This window comes from Nematolebias whitei, chromosome 5 (assembly GCF_014905685.2).
Source record: "Nematolebias whitei isolate Nwh7 chromosome 5, NemWhi1, whole genome shotgun sequence".
Classification (NCBI taxonomy): Eukaryota; Metazoa; Chordata; class Actinopteri; order Cyprinodontiformes; family Rivulidae; genus Nematolebias; species Nematolebias whitei.
In genome coordinates this window covers 43,916,085-43,926,873 of record NC_056502.1, presented here as the reverse complement: position 1 = coordinate 43,926,873, position 10,789 = coordinate 43,916,085, and positions in this window count along the sequence as shown.

Genomic DNA, 10,789 nt, shown 5'->3' with positions numbered 1-10,789 from the left:
GTAATCTACACATCGATTGCTAGGACATCTATCAAGGTTAAAAATGTAACGTCGAGTATCCGTAGTGACGTCATATTATGTGACCACCGTATGATCATAGGGGACAGTGTTGTACTGTTGCAGGTCACAGAGTATGGTCTAAAACCGGGTCCAATCCACTGAACCAGAACCAGCTTCCTCTGACCTTGTTTCACAAACAAAAAGCAAAAAACATTAATCTCTAAACCTATATAAAAAAAAAAACTATAAACATATTAATCTCTAAAACTAAACTTAATGTGCACCACAGCTGGCGGTGGTGCAGGATGGTCACCCCCCCCCCCCCCCACACACACACACACATTGTTTTTAGTTTAGTTTTTGACGTGTTTTATGTTTCTTCACATTTGCAGTTTAATAATAATAACTAATAGTTTAGTTTTTCCTGTGACTTATTTGCAGTATAATAAATGGTAGGAGCATAATATACGCTCCCAATGTTTTGTTGGTCTTTTTTTTTGTAAATAATTACCTTTTTTGCGGTTGTATTTATTTATTTATTTTTGTATCTTGACATCTATGACGTCATCAAATACTCGAGTTCTACTCGGGTTTTATTATGTTAATGTCGAGTTTTAAAATTATATACTCGTTCAACCCCTATGCTCAGGTGTTATGAGAGCCCAGGTTGCTCTGATAGTGGCCTTCAGCTCTTCTGAACTGTTGGGTCTGGTGTATTGCATCTTCCTCTTCACTATACCCCATAGATTTTCTATGGAGTTAAGGTCAGGTGAGTTTGCCGGCCATTTAAGAACAGGTCCTTAAACCCGGTACTGGTAGATTTGGCACTGTGTGCAGGTGCCAAGTCCTGTTGGAAAATGAAATCTGCATCTCCATAAAGTTGGTCAGAAGCAGGAAGCATGAAGTTCTCTAAAACTTCCTGGTAGACTGCTGCGTTGACCTTGGACCTCAGAAAACACAGTGGTCCAACACCAGCAGATGACATGTTCAAAGTTATGTTCTCTGATGAAAGTAAATTTTGCATTTCCTTTGCAATTCAAGGTCCCATAGTCTGGAGGAAGAGAGGAGAGGCACAGAATCCATGTTGCTTTTGGTTCAGTGTCAAGTTTCCACAGTCAGTGATGGTTTGGGGTGCCATGCCATCTGCTGGTGTTGGTCCACAGCGTTTTCTGAGGTCCAAGGTCAACACAGCCATCTACCAGGAAGTTTGAGAGCACTTCATGCTTCCTGCTGCTGACCAACTTTATGGAGATGCAGATTTTATTTTCACACAGGAATTGGCACCTGCACACAGTGTCAAAGCTACCAGTACCTGGTTTAAGGACCATGGTATCCCTGTTCTTTACTGGCCAGCAAACTCACCTGACCGTAACCCCATAGAAAATCTATGGGGTATTGTAAAGAGGAAGATGTGATACTCCAGACCAAACAGTTCAGAAGAGCTGAAGGCCACTATCAGAGCAACCTGTTTGGTACGCCCCTCCTCCATTGCGGGCCCTCTTCCTTGTTGACAGTCGTGTCAAACGGGTTGAAACGGGTTGAAAACAACAACTTTGTACCAAAGAGACCATCTAATTACAAGCAGAACTGGTTTGTTCCACTTTGGAGTAAGCTGTTGGGGGAAGAATCAGTTTTGCTGTGCGTTTCCTTGACTGATGAAGCCTTCCAGATCGAAGGTGAAACAGCACAAAAAAAGAAACTGCCCAGATGACCTGACTGAAAAATGTTGGATTTTATACCTGGATTATTGAGCATGGACTTTGTTGTATCTATAAACTCTTTATTAACCATCTATAATGGGAGCCTTATTGTAAAGTGGTACCCTTCTTTTCATGTCAAAAGTTCAGACTAAGGTCATCAAACGCGTCAAACCTTTAAAATAAAGTTGTGCACCGTCATTGGTAAAATCATCAGATCTGTCTCAGCAACATCACATTTTAGAACAAAATCTGACTGAACTTGGTCATTTATGTGTTTTATAGTCAGTAAGCTGTGGCAGCCATCCTGAATTGAATTGATTCCAAAACCTAATCAGTTGTAGATGTACATCCAGTGATTACTTGCTCCCGGTTTCATTAAAATCCATTCAGTGCTTCATGAGATATTTTGGGAATAAAATTGGCCCTTGCCTTTTGGCAGAGGTTGGGAAAAAAGTCAACGGAAGGTCCAAACATGTTCATTTCATACAAAAGAATGTCGAGGAAATGAGCAGAAGCACAAATGTCCTCTTATCATAGTGTTGTCAGAAAATAGAAAAACACATAAATGGTAAATGGACTGTACTTACATAGTGCCTTTCTGTCTTATCGAGATACTCAAAGTGCTTTACACTACAATCTGTGCGTCATTTACCCATTCATACAGCACTCTACTAGATCTATACAAAGTTAATTGAACAAATCATTCTAAAGAGACTAATCAGTGATTTAGATCACATTCATACACTGATGGGACACACATCAGAGGCTATGAGAGGTTCAGTGTCTTGCCCGGGGACACCTAGGCATGTGACTGCTGGTGGATTCGAACCCCCAACTCTTGCATTGGAGGACGACTGCTCTAACCACTCAGCCACAGACGCCCCTTAAGAAAACATATTGAGATGGTTCATTGTATTGAGTGACATTTTCATTCTGCAAAGTTGTTTTTAAAACTGTAAACCGTAATATTTGTAAAGAGTTGGGTTTACACATCAAAACAGTGTTTCATCCATGCTTCAAGAAGACCCTAAAGTTTCACATTTCTAATTGGATCCATATGCAGAGCAGACAGTTGATTGCTTTAAGTGCCACATGGAAACCAGCAGAGGAAGCTACATATTCTCCTCTCTGTAGATGTGTAAAGTTTCAAAGTTCATGTACAGTAAATTGATTAGGCAAATAGGGGTATAATTTTTTTAAATAGGTGCTGTATGCCACTTATTCTTTTTATGTTTGTCTGATTTTCTCAGACCACAATTATATTTGTAACTTTGCATTGCTGAGTCAACATTTACAGTGTTGTTTTTCATTTCTGGGGACTGCCTTCCAGGCAGCACGGTGGCGCAACTGGTAGAGCTGCTGCTTCGCAGCAGGCAAGTCACCCTGGTTCAAATTCCAGCCGGGGGATCTTTCTGGGTGGAGATTCCATGTTCTCTCCGTGCATGCATGGGTTTTCTCCGGGTACTTCGGTTTCTTCCCACAGACTAAAAACATGCATGATGCATGCTGATTGATAACTCTAAATTGTCCCTAGGTGTGAGTGAGAGAGTGAATGTTTGTCTCTATGTGGCCCTGTGATGGACTTGCAACCTGTCCATGGTGTACCCCGCCTCTCGCACAGTGATGGCCGGACATGGGCACCCATGACCCCCTTGATCCAAAAACAAAGAAGTGGGTAAAAGATAATGGATGGATTGATAGATGGGACTGCCTTCCCACCTATTATTATCCACCAGAAAAGAGTCTTACTCGTCCTTCAACTTTTATGCAGCCCGAACGGCAATGTACACCCACAAATGTTATATCAAAATGACCGGCTCCATCATTTTGATGATGAGGTGATGCATGCTATTACTTATGTTGGTGTTTTGAGTGAACCATGGAAACATAAGGGGCCGTTTACATGGCGCATATTTTGAGTGAATCCGCTCTTTTCTCTCTGCGGTTCTGCTGTACATTTACACGACACCTGTAGCCCCCTCTTTGAATCCGGAGTTTTTTGAATCCACCTTCCAGAGTGGAGGTTTTTGGCTGACCGCCCACTGATGACATAAATATCTCCCGCTGAGGCTTTGTGTTAAACCACATGCGCACACGCACGAGCAGACAGACAGCATATTTCTATCAAAAACATGGCGGCGGACACAGTGCTTTCTGAACTACGACTGATGGAATATATTTTGAGTCTCATATGTAATTAATCTACACCTGAGTGTAGCTACTGTGACCGACATCTGTGTTGGAAGAGACACCAGCCAGATCCAGTTCTAAAATCGCTAATTATTGAACGAGGCAGGTGGGTATTTCACGCGTCGGTCTGTACTATAACATACAAAATGTGCTAAATTATAATAGATTAACAATATTAAACAGTATTAATGTTAGCGTGAGATATATATATAATGAAGTTATTTGAGCTAAATGAAGCTATCTGAACTCTTTATTTAAACAATGCCAAACATGCTGCGTGTTATTAAAGTTAAAAACAATGACACCAGGTTGTTTTTTTTTTAGTTGATTTTATCATTGATTTTGGTTGTACTCTGTAGCACTTTGAGATTTTTGTTAATGAAAAGTGCGTTACAAATTAAATTCATTATTATTATTATTTTTTTTATTTTTTATTTATTCAACACCACAAAGTGTATGACACACCAACACTGATAATTAAACTGAACACACCATTAAAAACATGTTAACCGAACTGTAAATTACATTAATGAACTGGACTCTGCTCTGTTTTCATCCTGAAATCGTTGGTTACGTACTGTAACCCCAGATTCTATGAGTATAGGCGTAGCCCTTTAAGGCTGTCGCTGATGGGTTTATCTCGATATGTGAAGCATTGCACTGAAAAATTTAGTCCACTCCCACCTGCTGTGTGGGCCCCACCCGGTCCGTATAAATTACGTTAAGAGCGGGAAATCGGCTCCCAAAATAGCTTTTTCTTCAGCCATTTAGGAGCCAGTGAGGCCCGACGCTTAAAGGGCTACGCCTATACTCATAGAATCTGGGGTTACAGTACGTAACCAACGTTCTATTTCGTATAGGCTTCGCCCTTTAAGGCTGTCGCTGATGGGTTAAGGGCGAAGCCGATGTTGTCCTCGCCTCACTGGGTCCATTCGAACACCGTATGAAGCAGAAGCTTGCCCAAAAAAACGTCTTGTCACTCAGCTCCCCATGTGCGTAATTACGCATTGCGTAATCATGTGTGCCATGCACAGACGCATGTTGTGTAACTATGCGTTCTGAATGCATGAACGCCTCGGAAAATTCAACAGGGAGGGAAAAATGCTGAAAAGAGCCATGAACCAACCGGTTTACGGCTGAACAGTATGAACAGATTAATAATAACAGGAGAGCTGATTATTAATCAAATGAACTGATTGGTAACAATAGTCGTGAACTGATTAGTGACAAAAGAACCAAAATAACAATCACAATTTGTGATTGATAACAACATCTCACACTGATGACATAAATATTGACACGACTGCAATAAAAAACATGTGTCGCTCCGAATGCAGACAGATGTGAGTTAAACGGAGTTCCATGAAACAACAATATTCATTCTGTAAACACTAAGGACAGAATTTGTCATGGGACGAGCCGTCACATCACGTAGATAAAAGCGAATGAATGAGCAGGGTGTTGACCACGCGACCGCAGTGCAAAATGTCCTGCATTGTCATACCATTATGCAAGGCAGTCGAAGGTGCGATACCCCTGGTCGAGTGTGCTCTGAGGTTGACAGGAGGCTCTAAATCTGATGCTCTGTAGGCTTCAGAAATGGCCTCACACAGCCAGTGTGACAAATGCTGGGTGGATAACGGGCGACCTGCAGATACATCTCTATAATGCACAAACAAATGTTGACGCATTGCAGCTGTGCACGCTATGTAACATGTCAACGCCTGCACCGGATAGAGAAGATGAAAAGACGCTACTTCTTCTGATCTGTGGGGGGGGGACCCCGGGGGGGGGGGGGGGGGGGACCCCTCCAACAATTTCACACTTGATTAAAAAGAGCTTGTGATGTTTTTAGACTTAAAAGCTGGGTTTGGTCTTAAATCAGCTGAGCTGCCGTCAGCCTGAATTCTGAGACATGACGGAGCGACAGAGAGGGCAGAAAAATACATCATTCTCTTAGCGGATGTTAAAGCCTACAGCAGGGCTGTTTAAAGAGACAAGAATTTAAGTGGAACCTGATCCAGAGGCTCAAATGGAGCTTTGATCAGGACCTGCAGGACCAGCGTTAAATCCCACTGTGGAACAAGTGGGTGTGAAACAGGCCTGCGTCTCTGTACACCTTTTAGAAAACGTTTCATCAGCGGATGATTAAAAACTGTTCTGTCTCCGAACCCTTCGTGGCAGGAAGAGATGACTGCAGCGTACATTTAATCGTGCTGGACGCCAAATTTCTGTCCATCAGCTGCTGCAGAAAAGACAGCATGCCACCTAATGGACATGAGGTGGCCTCTACACCCTTCTCTGTACACCAGCACTGAAAAGCTGTCCGCTTTGATGTGTACAGCGCTGTGGTAGATAGATGCAGCACGTGAAACCTGAATTGTGCACACTACATCCTGTGGGAGACCCATCCTCTCTAAGCGGATCAGTTCAGCGGCCAGACCCACAGGTGCTGGCCTATTTCTGGGTAACTCCTAGTCGCTCCTCCTGCCTCAAGGAGAGCATCCTCCCTCCACGGCAGTTTCCACGGGTGCCCGGACAGCAGGCGTTGTAGGACTGGGAACCATGGTGCGCTCACGCGTTCGGGGGCCACCATGGGAGCCTCCTCCTGAACTCGTTTCAGGAACCGTAAAATCAGAGGAGGTGGAGGAAAACGCATACAGAAGCATTTTGGGCCATGGGCTGTGGGCAAACGCATCCACCCCCAGCGGTGGTTCGTCTTGCGGGCTCAGAGAAAACCACAATTGACACTGAGCATTTTCTCGTGTCGCAAACAGGCCCACAGCTGCTATTTCAATCTTAGTCAAAATGCTCCGTCAGAGGATGATTAAAGATTGTTCTGTCTCCGACAACTTTGAGACAAGAAGAAAAAACATGGCTGCAGCATACGATAATCGGGCTGAATGCCAGATTTCTGTCCATCGACTGCTGCAGAAAAGGACAGCATGTCGTCCAGTGGACATGAAGTGGCCTCTACGCCTTCTCTGTACACCTTTTACAAAATGTTTCATCAGCGGATGATTAAAACTGTTCTGTCTCGAAAATTTCGTGACAGGAAGAGATGGCCACAGTGAACGTTTTACACAAGCTGAATGCCAGATCTCTGTCCATCAGCTGCTGCAGAAAGGACGGCACACCACCTAGTGAACATGAAATGGCCTTTACACCTTTCTCTATACAGCAGCGCTGAAAAACTGACCACTTGATGTGAACAGCGCTGTGGTGGTTGCAGCACGTGAATCCTGAATTGTACGCACTACATCTTGAAAGAGATCCATTATCTCAAAAAGATCCGCACAGCGGCCAGACCACAAGTGCTGGCCTATTCTGATTAACTCCTGATCGCTCCTCCCACCTGGAGGAGAGCGTCCTTCCTCTACGGCAGGTTCCACAAGCACCCCGATAACAAGTGTCGTAGGCCTGGGAACCATGATGCGTTCACGCACTTGGGACAGAGGAGCTGTCAGTCCCTCCTCCTGAGCTCGGTTCAGAAAACCATGATATCAGAGGGAGAGAGGGAGGTGAAGAAGCATTACGACCACAGGCTGTGAGCAGACACGTCCACCCCTAGTGGTGGATCGTCCCGTGGCTCCACGATAATTATAGTTGACATTGAGTGTTCTCTCGTGTTGCTACACGTCCACAGCTGCTCGCAGGATTTCTGCTGTGTCTGAGCCATAGCTCTGGGTGGACATCACATCCGTCCCCTGTTCAGAATACATGAGATGTACCCCACTCCAATGGAGAGCAGATTGGGTGTGCCCCACACAGCATCTGTCTCACAATGTGGCACATGGGTTGAGTGCATACATCTCCTGCCAGTTATGTATGCAACAGTCACTTGCTGTCTGTGTGAATCAAAAACTCTGATGATTCCGCAGCTCAAAGGCAAAGTGTTGAATCACATTCAAAAAACTCCGTGCGACACTCCAAAAACATTTAAATGAGCTGCTGTGTGGAGAACCACAGCGCCCCCACAGCTTGTTAAATGTGTGTGCCTCTGTGAAATCTGACATGTGTGACGTAGGTCTGCTGACGGAAACAGCTGATATCACTCAACCGGTTCATGTGAGTTGTACTGCTGCCACCTGTCTGTACAAACTGCTCATCAGCAGCAGATGTCCTGATAAAGCAGAATTCTCCTCCCTGCTCTGTGCGGCGGCTGCAGAGCGGCTCAGGCACATTAATGGAATGTTGTTTCTCACAGTTCAAAAATTGACAAATCTAGAATAAATCTCATCTTTCCGGTTCGTTGGGACCAGGGAGTGACGAGAGAGGAACCCTGTGTTTTTCTCTCCTTCTGAGACTCTGGAAAATTACATTTAAATCAGAATTTCCTGAGCTTCTGCGAGAGGGGACGAGATCTGTTCTAGAAATGACAGAAAACGTCATTAGAGTTCCTCCGCACCAGGTTTGAGCTGTACTGCAGCGTGAATCCCCGGATGAAAACGGTTCTGTCAGGAGCGCACGCTCATTGCCACTCGTTATAAAGTTATCAAGCGGGCATGCGTTCATGCTGTGAACTCACATGCATACTGATGTGAGCTGGTGCGCGCTGAAGGAGAAAGAAAAAGCGCGTGCCCCGAGCATGCAAATCGTTGTGCGTTTGCTGATGCTGCGGGACGCAGCTCGTGTTGTGCTCACGTTGTGTGCAGCTGCTCCGTGTAAACGCTCGGGGAGCGAGTGCACGTATGAGCCGACGTGCCCTGAAGAGTCGTGTGTGCGTGCCCTCATTCTTGCGACGCCTTAAGCCAGGATTTCCGCGGGAGCGCACGTTTGACGCTGGTACAGTCAGGAAGCAGCGTGCAGCATCAGTGGGGCGAGGTTACCACTGGGCTCGGTCTGCAGAACACGTTCATTCTTGGCTGCGAATCACGTGAGCTTTTGAGTGATTCCACGAGCTGCAGTATTAATTCAGAAAACCTTCTTTGAGGATGAAGGAGCAGAGCCGCTGTGAGGCTTGTGAAACTGTTGACGCCGAGGGAGCGCGCGTTTGACACGACTGCAATGAAAACATGTGTCGCTCCTGCCAAGAGCGAGATACGTTACTGGGCTCGTACCGTGGTCTCACGTTAACATTGACGTGAACGGCGGGTGCTGAGAGCAGCGTGCACGCTTTCATAACGCAGCGCCTTATAGGTGAAGGCTGCTCGAGCGCATGTTGGCACCGCTGGCAGTGAATGAAACAACCTGAAAAGGCTCATTCATGATGAGTGTGTGTGATGGGGCCGCTTGTCAGATCATCCGTGCTGACAGCCTGGCTAAAAGACACTTCATCATAAAATGATGTTTATTCCACATCTTGTGTCATCAACACACCTCCAGCAAACCAACACCTGGTTATCTTCCCTTGAGCTCTGTTTGTTGTCCTAGAGGGCCCCCTGTTGGCGGAGTCCGGGAAAAATTGAACTTCCGGATGACGAGGACGTCTGACGGGAGGGGCTGGCGTAGCAGAGCTGGGGAGGCGTTGTACAGCCGTGGAGCATCTTGAAATGAGCTCTCGCTGATGAAAAGGCCCTCCAACAAAAGCTTCTGCAGCTCTCCTGAGAGGAAGGTGGAGTGATGAGCCAGGAGAACCTCTGGGACCTCGTTCTCTGGCTGCGATGCGGGGCGGCAGACAGCAAAAGAGGCGCACCAGTTGGGAATGACGTCAGCTGCCCTGTAGACGGAGCGTACTGCAGGGGCCGATAGCGTCGTTAGCGAGCAGCCACTACGAGAGCGGAGCGAGCCGAAGGTCAGAGGGCCTACCGTCTCTTCCCGCCTCTGAACGTGTACGCCAACAGTGTAACGTGTTGTTCGCTGCGGCTGTCTGGAACGCATGTTGGTGAGCTCAGTTGGAAAGCGGTGTCACCATCTGGGTTACGCTAACCGGAGGCACGGGACGCTGGTCCACCTGGACATCTTGCTCCAATGAGCCTCCGTCAGGCTTGGCTCCAGGGGGCACTGAGAGACTTTCTGCTTGGTGAATCCCTGCTCTGGAGATGGGTGCGGACTGTGGAGACAGGCCCCCCCCAATCTATCAGGAAAACCGGCTGTGGCCTCGCCCGTAGGACGTCCTGTTGGGAAAACGAGGCCAGATGGATCAAGACGGTGAGCCGGAATGGAACTTAGAAAAAACAACCTTCCCGCCAGATCATTCGAACTGGCGGGAAAAGGCATGGGACGTAAAAAAAGGGTCCCTTCATGTCAGCCGCTAATGACCTGGCATGGTAACTACAGCGGATTCGGGAGGGTGGGGAGAGATTCCTCCGGTTGCATATAAACACAACATTTGTCCTTGTCAACGCGGATCTTTTCCTCTAATTAACATACGAAAAAAACTATGTTTCCCCCCACCGTGTCCGTGTAAACAGGGCCTAAGTTGCAAACGAAGACGCCATTTCTCTCATTGAAAAAACACTGACAGAACTCTTAACAGCTTCTAACTGCCACAGTGAGGTCACATGACCTAGAGTGAAGAGGTCTCTGAACAAAACACTGATTAACTTTTGGAGCCTTTTTGGTTCAAGATGGCTGCCACAGCTACCTCAGATAACTCAAAATTGACTATAACAGTCATTCTTTGAGATATTGAGCTAAAATTTGGTATGGTCATAGCTGAGAGTGATTTGTTATTTGTTATTGTCATTCAATTCAATTCATTTCAAAACTACTTTAAAAATTCCAAAGGGAAATTATTGCCCCTTTTGCACTGCCCCTAATAAGCCCCAATTCTGGGCAGCCCACCACAGAAAGAACCCTTTTGCACCAGCACTTTAGCTAGTATTTTTAGCAGATTTGAGGCTGATTCAGGACCTCTTTTCGTCCCTGCTTCTCTGGTGGGACCGAGCGAGCTCAGTCGAGCTGAATCCAGACCGAAACGTGAATGCAGGACTCTGATTGGTCAGGGTGTGGAGTCA